The 12,500-nt window shown below is 43.7% G+C and overlaps 2 protein-coding genes across 2 annotated transcripts in view; both read right to left on the bottom strand.

The window, feature by feature from the left end:
- LOC135108059 (protein dimmed-like) overlaps positions 1 to 3,590 on the bottom strand; it is a 174,857-nt gene extending 171,267 nt beyond the window's left edge. Inside the window, exons 1-2 of the mRNA XM_064018657.1 lie at positions 3,570 to 3,590; positions 2,943 to 3,048 (exon numbers count right to left, since the gene is read on the bottom strand). The gene's annotated coding sequence lies outside the window, so the exon portion shown is untranslated. The remainder of the gene's footprint in view (positions 1 to 2,942; positions 3,049 to 3,569) is intronic.
- Positions 3,591 to 12,078: 8,488 nt separating this feature from the next.
- The window catches only part of LOC135108057 (cadherin-89D-like), a 36,584-nt gene continuing 36,162 nt past the window's right edge, over positions 12,079 to 12,500 (bottom strand). Inside the window, exon 22 of the mRNA XM_064018651.1 lies at positions 12,079 to 12,192. The gene's annotated coding sequence lies outside the window, so the exon portion shown is untranslated. The remainder of the gene's footprint in view (positions 12,193 to 12,500) is intronic.

Genomic DNA, 12,500 nt, shown 5'->3' with positions numbered 1-12,500 from the left:
CAAGCAGTCCATCTGACGGTCCCACAGAGGCAGGAGGTGCTACACCTCGCCTTCGCCTTCAGGGAAGGCCTCACCCACACCTGCGAGGGGGCCCAGGCCAAGACCTGCGTCAGATGCGCCGTGGAGGGGTTGGGGACCTCGGACTCCACCAGCCGAACCTCCATGGCCGACCTCCTGTCGCAGTGGGCACGGCAAAGCCCTCCTGCCAGTTCTGGCCGGGGGAAGCGGGTCATCACCCCCGTAGTGGGGAGGTTTCTTAATTCCATCACGAGCCTCCTCTCGCCCCCTCCGAAGTGCCTCGATCAGACCCCAAAAGAGCAGCCTCCAGACAAAGCTGAAGCTCACCAGGCGACGCCTAAAGATTATGACGTCAAGAAGGGCCATAAAGACGCTGACAGAGGCCATAACGACGCCGACAAAGGCAAGGAAGCCAACAAGGGGCTTCAAGACCTCCGCACAACGCCGCCGCGGCGCAGCACTCTTCAGGCTCCGAAGCTGTGTCGCATCCCGTATCCGATAAAGTCACTCCAGCCCTTGCCACGTCCGGCACGGTCTCTTTCTCTTCCTTTCTCTCCGACGGTGCCTCCCCCACCGTCGGATTTTCCCTCTCTTTCCTGTCCCCTCCTCCTTCCTCTATCCCCGGCGGGGCCTCCCCACCCGTCTCTTTCTCTTCTCTTTCCTCTTTCCCCTCCTTTCCCCCTGACGGGTACTCCCCGCCCGTCAGGTCCTCTATCTTTTCCTCTTCTCCTATCCCTCCCCGTGCCGGACGCCTCCCACTCGCCACTCGTCACCTTTGGCAAACCACCACAAGGAAATCCAACAAAATTAGTTGTGCCGGAGACAACCTTGGATCCCGCCCCGCTGGCGTGCCACAACAACTCTCCAGAACACGTCGCGCTGGCAGTCCCCGTGAACCACGCTGAACCCGCGGCCTCCCTCTCCCTTCCTGACGTACTGCTTAGGGAGGCCATAGGGTTGCGATCACTAGCGTCACACACCTGCTCTGGAACCTTTATAAGACTGCCATGCACGCGCTGCCTATTGAACCAACTAGCGCTCTTACTAGGGCAGCCTTAATGACGCACTGTTCTGTCTGATCCTCACACAATCCCTCGCGGCAGGCAGCAGTCGTCACCGCCCCGAGACCGACACACAAGCGGCCCATCACATTGAGCGCCACCGCCATCCCTTCTCTGAACGCTGCGGTGGCGCGCCGCTGTTCCTCGGGGCACAAACCTAACATTCTTTCTTGAATTTCTCTTTTCCTTCTTGAATTTCTCTTCTTCACTCCTTCACTTCCTTTCTTTCTTTCTCCCTTCCTTCCTTCCTCTCACCCTCCCCGGCATCCCCGTGGAGCCAGGGAGTGGCACCTCTCTCTCTTCCCTTCTTTCTTTCCTATCCACCTGTTCTTGAATATGCGTATTGCAATGAAGTTATTATGCTTAGTCCTCATACAACCTCTCTCTCTCTCTCTCTCTCTCTCTCTCTCTCTCTCTCTCTCTCTCTCTCTCTCTCTCTCTCTCTGTATATATACGAGTATATATATATATATATATATATATATATATATATATATATATATATATATATATATATATATATATATATATATATATATATATATATATATATATATATACATCGTGAAAGTCATTGGGGATTTCCAAGCGTGTTTTCTTGGTTCTGGTATTAACTTGACAAAAATTTTGTATCTTCAATTAGAAACTCACGAGAACCAGATAATTATCTCATAAGAATTGTGTTATAAGAGAACAAAGTGTTTTAAAGTAGTTGAGACGTGGTAGTAAAACAGTAGTACAGTAGTAAGTAGTAGAATAAAGAGGATCTACATCTAACTCCACTCGTGACTTCTGGCACTCTTTCCATCCTCGAGCTCAACCTGATGACACCACTGCCATCATACCTATCTCTAAAGCTAAACTCTTCGCTCAAATCTTTGCTAAAAGCTCTACCTTGGATGATTCAGGGTTTATTCCTCCCCTCCACCCTCCGACTATTTAATACCACCCATTAAAGCGAGTCAGGTAGAGTTTGGAATGAAAGGAAAGTTTGAAATGAAAGGAAGCCAACTAACACTTATTTGAACACAAGCACACAAGAAAAGTAAGAAAAAACAAAAAACAAACCCGAAAAAAGTTATAAAAAAAAATACGTAGGACTAGCTACAGAGAAAACGAGGAGAAAGGGTGAGCGAGAAAGGAGGGGAGCCTCGCGCAGAGGAGCTCGCGGCAGTAGACAGTGTTCGTGTGTGTGGGTGAGTAGCCTGACTGGAGGCCTGGCTGAGCGTGGCGGCGTAACTCGAGCCTCCCAAGACGCATCGTGTAGCCATTACGGGCACGATGTGTCACTTCCTATTATTTTCCCCCTCACTGTCATACAAATGGACGTAAGGTCAGCTCACCGGTGTCTCAAGGGTGACTCAGGAGAAGCAGAGACGTCAGCTATGCCCTCCCGTTGAGTTTAGGAGTGCTGGTGTGGGTTAGATTTGTGTTGTCTGAGATTTCTTACATATTGATCTGTCTCCACATCTTAACCTGTTGCTCGAGAGAGAGAGAGAGAGAGAGAGAGAGAGAGAGAGAGAGAGAGAGAGAGAGAGAGAGAGTGTGTGTGTGTGTGTGTGTGTTTCGCCTCTCATATTACGTAAAGCTGACATCTTTGTATATAAGTTGCTATTATTACTATATATATATATATATATATATATATATATATATATATATATATATATATATATATATATATATATATATATATATATATATATATATATAGATTCACGCCTTACGATGATGATTAAGATGATGAAAGTGATGATGATGATGATGATGATGGTGATAGCAATGATTGGCACATACAACCAAATCGCTATACAACCAGACGCCATAAAATACAATTCAAAATATATGTATACTGTACTTTACCCAGAGAAGCGAAGACTGTCTCCACAGAAAACGGATGGAGGTGGTGCGCGCCGTCTGTTTGAGGTCACGTGAACAGGTTACAAAATGGCAGCCTTGTCTTGAGCCTCTGAAATGGATGCCTGTATTACTAGTGCTGTTCATTTTCTATTTACTTATTTATCTATTTATGTGTGTGTGTGTGTGTGTGTATAATATGGTTATTTGACTTACTAGTTGATGTTTTATCTGCATATTCTACTCTACCTTATAGATAAATATGATATACAAATGGAAGGTTTGGACTGTTGAATACACGCATACATAGATATCTAGATTTCATTGGTCATGGCTCGTACATTTTACTTATATTACACTACATTACACGTGTATGAAAATATGAATCATACAAAACACCAGTAGCTATTCAGTGCTGTTGTCTATAACATCAACTAACACACACACACACACACACACACTCACTTTCCTTTCCTAGCTCTTCATCTCCTGTACCTTTTCTCTCCTTCCTTTTTCTCCCTTTCCATTTCTTCCCTTTCCTTCTCCTTTCCCATTCTCTCCATTCCTCTATTTTCCTCCCTTATCATCTGCCTTTCACCTTTCCCTTCCTCTCACACTAACACCCTGACTTACCTTCGTTTTCCCTCCCTGAAGTCTCACTCAGCACTGCAGCGAACGTCTCAACATCTCGCTTCACTTAATCTTCGAAGCTTCATGAACCGCTAACATAAGGTTCTAGCAGTTGTATTCGTCTCCAGCCACGGTCTTGGTCTTGGTTACTCGTTCCTCTTACGTAGGTCGGGGCTGGTGAACTGTGGCTCTGTAGTAGTGGCTCCTAGTGATGTGACGGTGAATTTAGCTATGGCGAAGGCAAGGAGTGGAAGTGACTCGCTCTGGTTCGCAACGAGTTCGAAGCTTGTTTCGTTTCGCTGCTTCTAACCTTAACATACATTCTCTCTCTCTCTCTCTCTCTCTCTCTCAAACACATTTTCCCACCTCTTCCACTTTCCTTCCTCTCTCTCTCTCTCTCTCTCTCTCTCTCTCTCTCTCTCTCTCTCTCTCTCTCTCTCTCTCTCTCTCTCCAGACGATACTTCTTTCCCCAGCAAAGTTTCGCCTCTGATTCCCGGCTCGCGTTACGCCTTCTTTCTCATTACCGCCGCACCTTAGAATATTTTATCCCCTTAGCTGCCACCTTCCCGTGACGTAATTGTGTCTTCCTACCTATGTTCCCGCGTACCTGAAAACTCTTGTGGATGTTTATCTTTCTACTTTTTTTTTTTTTACGTGCGTTTCAAGCTATATATATATATATATATATATATATATATATATATATATATATATATATATATATATATATATATATATATATATATATATATATATATATATATATATATATATATATATATATATATATATATATATATATATATTTCTTGTTTTCTTGATCACGTGCGAAGTGGTGTTGAGTGGAAAATAAACAATGAAAGGGAAAAGGTGAGTATTGAAAAATGCACGGATAAGCTGCAGATAGAGTGTCATGCCTATTGTTCTTCTTTTAATCATTTATTAGGCGGAGTCACAGAAAGAGGCGTAAATTGAATATATACATTTGAGCGAAAAATTGATAGTGTTTGGAATAGTAAGATAAAATGTCATCTTTACTTAATTTAATGCAATCTGAACATGCGTTTGTCTCCCTTTTGTCTCGTGAAAGTGACTAAAGGTGACGCTGGCAAATACTTCACTTTTAGCCATTCTCGTGAGGAAATTAACTGAATTATGGAGGGTTTTTTTTTTTTTTTTTTCTTTTCAACGCTAGTTGTAATTTTCTGTGTATTACTTTTAGGCAGTATTACCAATTACCAAGTGATACAACACACACACACACACACACACACACACACACACACACACACACACAGTTGTCGTTATTAAGGCTTACACACGATGCAAAACATGCACATCCAGGCAGCTTGTTTTTATTTAGTTTCTATCCCTTTAGTCACCCAATTGATGGCAAAGCAATGAAAACACAAGTCACAAAGTAACATATGTGTATCCTTTATTGAACGAACATCACACTAATACTACTAAATAATAATAATAATAATAATAATAATAATAATAATAATAATAATAATAATAATAATAATAATAACAACAACAGTAATATAATTATTTTCCATACTAACTAGGAAACTCATCCTCACTTGTTTAAATACCAGAAGAAAATAGAAGTAGAAAATGAAAAAATAGTAAAGGGCATTTTATTTTTATCTATTTACTTTTTTTGCCCAATGACGGTCTCTCTGTCACATACTCATGAAAAATGTCTCTATTTCCACTTCTGTTTATACTCTCTCGTGTTTTTGCTTTTATTTTTATTTTTATTTATTTATTTTTTTATTTTATTTTTTATTTTTTTTTATTTTTTTTATTTTTTTTTTTTTTTGTTTGTTTTGAACAGTGCAGTGAATGTTATATTTTCAACACCACGTGTGTGTGTGTGTACAATGTGCGCACCAAAAGCCTGTACAGCGATGCACTTAATGTTACCTTCAATAATAGTCTTACGAGTATTTTCATTTGGCACATCTCGCAAATCTCATCACAACGAACATATCAAGTGAACACACGCCTGCCGAACACCGCTGCCAGGCGTAAAAAGTAGCACATTAAATAATCTCTTTAACATGCTTACAAAACTTACTTAATACATGAACACCTGACTCCTGACGGCGATGCGGACGGTGACCTTTTGTTGCTATATTGTGCACCTTACATTGCATCTCACGTGCTGTAGATTACGCTGCCAAAGATAGCCATTGTGAGAAAACTTTAAAACTACACCATCTGAAGGCAAGGCAGACGAGGATCCTCAGGTGACGCCTTCAGGATGTAAGCTTATAACTCAGTCACGTCGCTTGGTTTGGGCCCTCCGAGATCACCCGCCCGCTTGAGGTGCGTGCGGGGGATGGTGTGGATGGCGGCGCGGCCATGCAGGTGCGGGTGCTGTTCCAGGCTATCCGGGGAGTGAGTCCTGGTGGAGGAAGCCACGGAGCAGTCCACGGTGGGAAGGCCTCGGGTGTTTCTCATGTTCCTCCCGTACCTGGGAGAAGAAAAACGCGTCTCGTTGAATTTCTTTGTCTTACGTGCCTTGGCTGAGGAATGTTGTCACTAAGTACTCCCATTCCGAGCCGCTGCCCACCTGTCACGCGCACAACACTTGGGCTGCCCAGGTACGGTGACTGTCGGCGGCGCGTGGTCTCGCTCGTCGAGGTCTGAGCTGGACTCCTCAGGGATGCGGCCGCCCACTCTGGACGCGCCCTCCCCGCCTCGCCGCCTCTTCCTGGAAGCCATGTGGTGCGCACACATGGAGGCCGTCTCGTCCTCGTCCGTGTGAGTCGGGCAGGAATGCTGCAACATTGTTTGGGTCAGCAGTGGTGCGGACTGGCGCAACAGAGACATCGCCCAGCATGACAGCCGCTGAGACTCACATTCCAGCAAGCCGTAATTACGTGCAGAAAATGTCTACCTACCTCAATTTCGGAGACACAGGAGTGGGCACAGCGGTGGTGGGGGTGCCTCATGATGGAGCGTGGGCGGTGGCCGTGATCAGGTGGGTAGCGCGCTGCCTCCTGGGGGTAGTGGGCCATGTCTGCGGGGTAATGGTGGTGGTCGTGGGAAGGTTCCTGGGCCTCGGTGGAGTCAGCACTGCTGTGGTCACTCATGTGGGTATATGGGGCGCCAAAGGGTCCCGGATAGGCCATGGGCATCACCGGCATGCCCCCTGTGGTCACGAGGGGCGGCAGAGGCATGGGCTTACGGCGGCTGTGGGAGGACGGACTGCTTCAGGTGATGGCACTGTTCTGCGCGGCGGCAGGACCCACGGGGACACAGAATCAGTACAATCATTACTGTGACACCATTTACAGTGACTACAACAAACAAGGACTGACCTCTTGCGCTGCTTGTAGCACAGACACACGATGGCCGTCACCGTGAGCAAGAACACCACCACCGCCCCCGCCAGGATGGCCACCTCCGCGGTCTGCAGAGGGACATGGACACGTGTTGTGAGACTCTCACACACTCAGTGCCAGCTAATCATCGTCAAAAAGATGCGCGGGAACATAATCAACAAAAAGATATGTGCCAGGCAGGGCGGGATGGAGAGGAAAAGGGGGGTGTCACTGAGGGATCCCAGACTCACAGCGCCGAGTCCTGGGGTGTGTTTGTTCGAGGGGGATCTGTGTGGGGGAGTGTGTGTGTGTGTGTGTGTGTGTGTGTGTGTGTGTGTGTGTGTGTGTGTGTGTGTGTGTGTGTGTGTGTGTGTGTGTGTGTGTGTGTGTGTGTGTGTGTGTGTGTCTGTTTCGTAGGGGTGGGAGGGAGAGGCAGCCTAGAGTTTATGACGCACTCAGCTCTGAAGGTCAGAAAGGCGACACAAGCGAAAATGTTCACGGAAAACACTAATCCAAACGCGGTCTGGAAAGGACATGAATTAGCGAAATGGAATGTTTGGCTCGAGGCAGCGGCATCGACCGGCCCCAGAAGAATATAGAATTGAGTTATTTTTACCGGCGAGTGAGTCTACAACTGTAGCGAGGACTGGTCGAGGAGGCTTTGAAGTGTGCAAACAAAGTAGCGGCGTTGTTCTCCTCTCCGGTAAATGAAACCATTAGACCGCTCATAAAAGACGCCAGCAACTCACATTTTCCTCATAAAAACTACAATATATTCGTGTATATTCGTGTTTCGCCGTGGCATCCCTTTATTTAGCCCTGGTTTATCTCGCATTTATGCAAAATTGTACTCTCGAAAACGAAAAATGTGTAAAATCTAACCGTACAAGCCATAAATCACCGCCTGACTATCGTACATGAGGGAGGGAGTGTCGAACATTGCTCCCATGTACACCTGCTACTCCCACCCTGCCGCTCTCCCATCACACGCAATTAGCGCTGATCGGTGAACAATATTCCCACGCAAAAACCACATTCATGTCACGCGTTTGATCGGGTGCATTGCCAGTGTTGTTGGATTGCATCAGAGGTTCAGCGGACAAGGATGCTCGTTCCGCGCTCGATATCAACACTGTTAGCGACTTTTATTCCATTCTGTTTTAACCCGCGGCCTTTCCTCGGCAACAAAAATAAAGCACAGCGTTCAACAACTTCAAAAGCAACGGAAACTATTAAACGTGGAATTACCTTTGTCTCGGCCAGAATAAAAAAAAATAAATAAAAAAAAGGAAAAAGGAAAAAAAAACTCACTCTCGGAAAAACAAAAGAAGAGAAACAAAAAAAAAATACACAATACTTTTTTTTTTCTTTCTGGCCTAGATCCTTAATGGAAATTAAATTTGAGTATTTAAAACAAAAGCCCATCATCTGATCTTGTCTCGTCACCGCTACGTCACTCCCCTTGGTAAAAACTCTGAGAAACACGAAGTAGGAGCGAGCAAACAGTCAGAAAGAGTAGAGAAGGAGTTTTACCTGTACTACTCAATTAGGGAGGCAGATGAAGGGTTCTATCTGTGCTTTATGATAATTAAGGTAAGATATATCATCTCAACTGTAACATTTACAATCAAGGGAACACTATGGGAAGTAGAAGAGAAATGTTACCTGTACCACGTAATTAAGGGAAGAAAAGGGAAGGACTTAATACTTAATCGTTAATACTTAACGATTACGGGAAGTAGTAAGGCAGGAGCAGAAACTCATCTGTCTTTCATTATGGCAGGTTAAGGGAAGGAAAACCTACCTGAATAACACCTGTACATTAATTAACCTTTTCACTGCTAGCTACTTTTGTTCACATAATCAAATAAACCTTTTCAAACGCATGCTTTGGTACTCGTCTCATTAATACTTCTCTTACCCAGACGAGACAAGATTAACCCCTATTCTCTCTTTCTGCTGTGTCCATGTAAACACTTAGTGCTGTGAATATTAAGGCACTATCATAGAAGAGACGCTACCGCTTTTCCAACACATATCAACCTTCTATTCTCTCTCGCTCCTGTGTCCTTACAAACGTCTACCGCCAAAGTAGAAAGGTTACCACTTTCTAAACACATATTAACCTTCTATTCTCTCTCCTGTGTCCATATAAACGTTCAGTGCTGTAAGTATAAGTAAGGAACATATCCTAAGAAATAAAAAAATAATTTACATATGTACAATGTTTCTTCTTTATGTAAGGAATTTTTCCTTATAATCAGATAAAAAATTTGCGATCGAAATTTTTTTTTATTTTTTTTATTAATGTATCTACATGTAAAAAAATAAATAAATAAATAAAAAATTTTACCGATTAAAAATTTTCCTCTAAGATTACAGAATAATGAATCATGAAAATTAGAAGAATATTGATATAAAAAAAATACATATCAATCGACAAAGTATATCTTTTTAGTGTCTTAATTTCTTTTAAAAATTCTATATGGTTATTATGTACGCACCACTCCTAAGAACTCAAAAGAATATTGTACATACGTACATTTGTTTTTCTTTGAGCAAGGAACATATCCATATAATCAGTTAAAAATTTTGGGATTGAAAGTTTTTTTCATATCATTTTAAATTAAGGTCAGGATCTGTAAAAAATGTAAACATTTTTTTTTGCGACTGAGAATTTCCCTCTAAGATCACAGAATGTTGATTCATGAAATGTAGAAGAATACTGAAATAAAAAAGTATATATCAATCGATAAAGTGTCCTTTTAGTGTCTTAATTACTTTTAAAAGTGAAATATGGTTATTATCTATGCACCACTCCTAAGAACTCGAAAGAATATTTTACATACGTGCAATGCTTTCTTTAAAGGAGCACCATAGCAGAAGAGCAGCGCCTTACCTGCAGCACGTGGCCGGAGCGGGAAGGTAGTGGCAGTCTGAGGCCCTTGAGCTGGAGGCCTGAGGGTAGCATGGCGTCCAGGTGTCCCCGGCGGCCTCTGAGGGCGTGGCGCAGCTTCACGCCCTCCACCACGGCTTGCGTCACAGGGTCCACACCATACACGTACACGTCCGTTCTGCAAATCACGGGCATCACGAATACGGACTTAGAAGGAAGACAAATTTAAACTTCCTTCTAGCTTTGCTCCTCATTTACACACTTACGAGTACACTAACACAGCAGCTTTGAAGACAGAGGAATACAAAGACAGGAGAGAAAACATTATCCTAGCGCATTTTCCGTTATGCAAATCACAAATGCGAACACAGTTGTAAGGTAAGTTTAAACTTCCTTCTAGGTTTGCCTCTTTTGTCACCATTTTAAGCTGTTGTGTGACTATAGGAAATTAGAAAATCATAGAAAATTAGAAGTGATACATCTACCTTTCATTTACGTCTGTTAGTGATGTCTGTGATTTGCACAAAGCGACTTCGAATAGCGAAAAAAATACAGACGAAAGAGAGAAAAAAAAACATTATTCTACCGATTTTCTGTTCTGCAATTCACAGAAACAAAGTAAATATATAATTTCTAATTCTGCCTCTCATGTACACACATATAAACACACAGCAGCTTGAAATTGTGAAAAAATAGGAAGACATGAGAGGAAAAATATTATTCTACCACATTTTCCTTTCTGCAAATCGCAGACATCACAAACAGACGTAAATGAAAGGTAGATATATCACTTCTAATTTTATATATTTTTTTTATTTCTTATAGCAACACAGCAGCTTAAAATGGTGAGAAAATATGAAGATAAGAGAGGAAAAATTATTCTTCCGTATTTTTCCCCCATCCAATTCATTTTCCTTCACTCCTCGCCGCATATTTGAACAAGACGGTGTCTTTTTTTCTCCGTTTCTTGACGTCCCTGTTCTCCATGAATAGGAAATGGTGGCGGCCTCTCTCTCTCTCTCTCTCTCTCTCTCTCTCTCTCTCTCTCTCTCTCTCTCTCTCTCTCTCTCTCTCTCTCTCTGATAAGGTAATTCCGCTATCTTTCTTTCAAGTTGACATCAAGAATATTATAATTTCTTCTTTTTCCCTCCCTTTTCCCTCCCTTTTCATCCTACTCCTTCTTTCATAAACACGTCCCTTGCTTCTACATGTTCTTCGTATTATCTCACAGTCCAAGCAATAAAAGTATCTAATTATGCACACGAAAGAAAAAAAAAAGAAAAAAACTGAGGCGATAATCCAGCGAAGTACGTAATTATGACACTAAAAACATCAGTCATCCCACTCCCCCGGTCTCCTTCCCTCAGTAGCCTTACTGCCGGGGAGGGAAGAGGGTATACACTCACGCTCCGGTGTGGGCTGCGTCGCCTTCCACGTGAGCTGCGATTCTCTGCACGCGAACCTCCAGCGCTGTCAGGTTCGACAGCATTCTGAAGAAGTAGCAGCAGCGGAATAATAACAATAGAAGTAGTAGTGTGAATGATAATAACAGTAGCAGTAATAGTAGAGGTAATAATAGAATTACTAATAGCAAGAACAGAGCAAATATCATCACATAATCGCCCTAAACTCTCATTTCAACTCACTCTTGTATGGCGTCCAGATGAGGCTCCACATCTCGGGGCGCCGCCGCCATCTCCACCACCAGGTGACCCCCAGGGCCCAGCACATGCACCTGAGGGGACGTGGAGATGAGGAGTGGCCTGGGGTGGGGTTGTTAGGTCCACAATGTCCCAAGATGCCCCCAGGTGTTGCAAAGTATGTTTAAGTATCCCAGTGTCACTAGCATGTTTAAGTGAGAGTTGAAATTCCCCTTAAGATTACCCCAAATATCTCTAGTGTATTTAAGTGAGAGCTGAGTCATCTTTGAGCGTCCTAAAACTGCCTTGTTTTCAGTAAGTTTGAGTGAGTGTTAAGTGTCCCTAAGTGTCCTAAAGCGGTCTTGTATGTCTTCAGTGTATATGGGTGAGGGTTAATATCTTCCTCAGCTTCCCAGAGTATCCTTTACATGCCCCCGTCCCAGAAACCTATCACAAAAATCTTATCATTAGTGTGGTCTTAAAGTGTCCCAGAGCACCCCTTGTATGTCCCTGCCCCATAACTTATCGCTAAACTCGTAATCTTAATGTGCCTTTGAAGTATCTCGGGCCTACAATCCCTAGTGGCCTTGAAGTGTCTCTGGCAGGATTCCTCTTCCCTCCTCGCTGCGCTACTTACAAACACATTGGCGATGGCGGAGCGACCGGTAGTGTCCCCGTCCCTGTCTGTGGCCCGCACGTCAAGACCAAACATCCGCCCTGCGTCCTCGGCAAGCGTCCCAACCACCACCACCTGCACCGCCACGAAGAGAGGAGGCGTTAGGTGTTAAGTAACGTTATGTAAAATTATGTTATGTTATGTAAAGTTAACCTTATCTTTCACGTGGCTTTCTATCCTTCTTCATCTCTCCACTTAGTCTTCCGCTTTCCCAGCATTCTTTATCATCATTATCCTCCACGTAGCTTCTTCTTCTCCTCCTCCTCCTCCTCCTCCTCCTCCTCCTCCTCCTCCTCCTCCTCCTCCTCCTCCTCCTCCTCTTTCAACCTACCACTTACTCTCCCATCCCTCCAAACACCCTCCATCCTTTAACCGTAACCTCC

This window comes from Scylla paramamosain, chromosome 16 (genome assembly GCF_035594125.1).
Source record: "Scylla paramamosain isolate STU-SP2022 chromosome 16, ASM3559412v1, whole genome shotgun sequence".
In the NCBI taxonomy this organism is placed as follows: Eukaryota; Metazoa; Arthropoda; class Malacostraca; order Decapoda; family Portunidae; genus Scylla; species Scylla paramamosain.
This window is presented reverse-complemented; position numbering and strand designations above follow the sequence as displayed.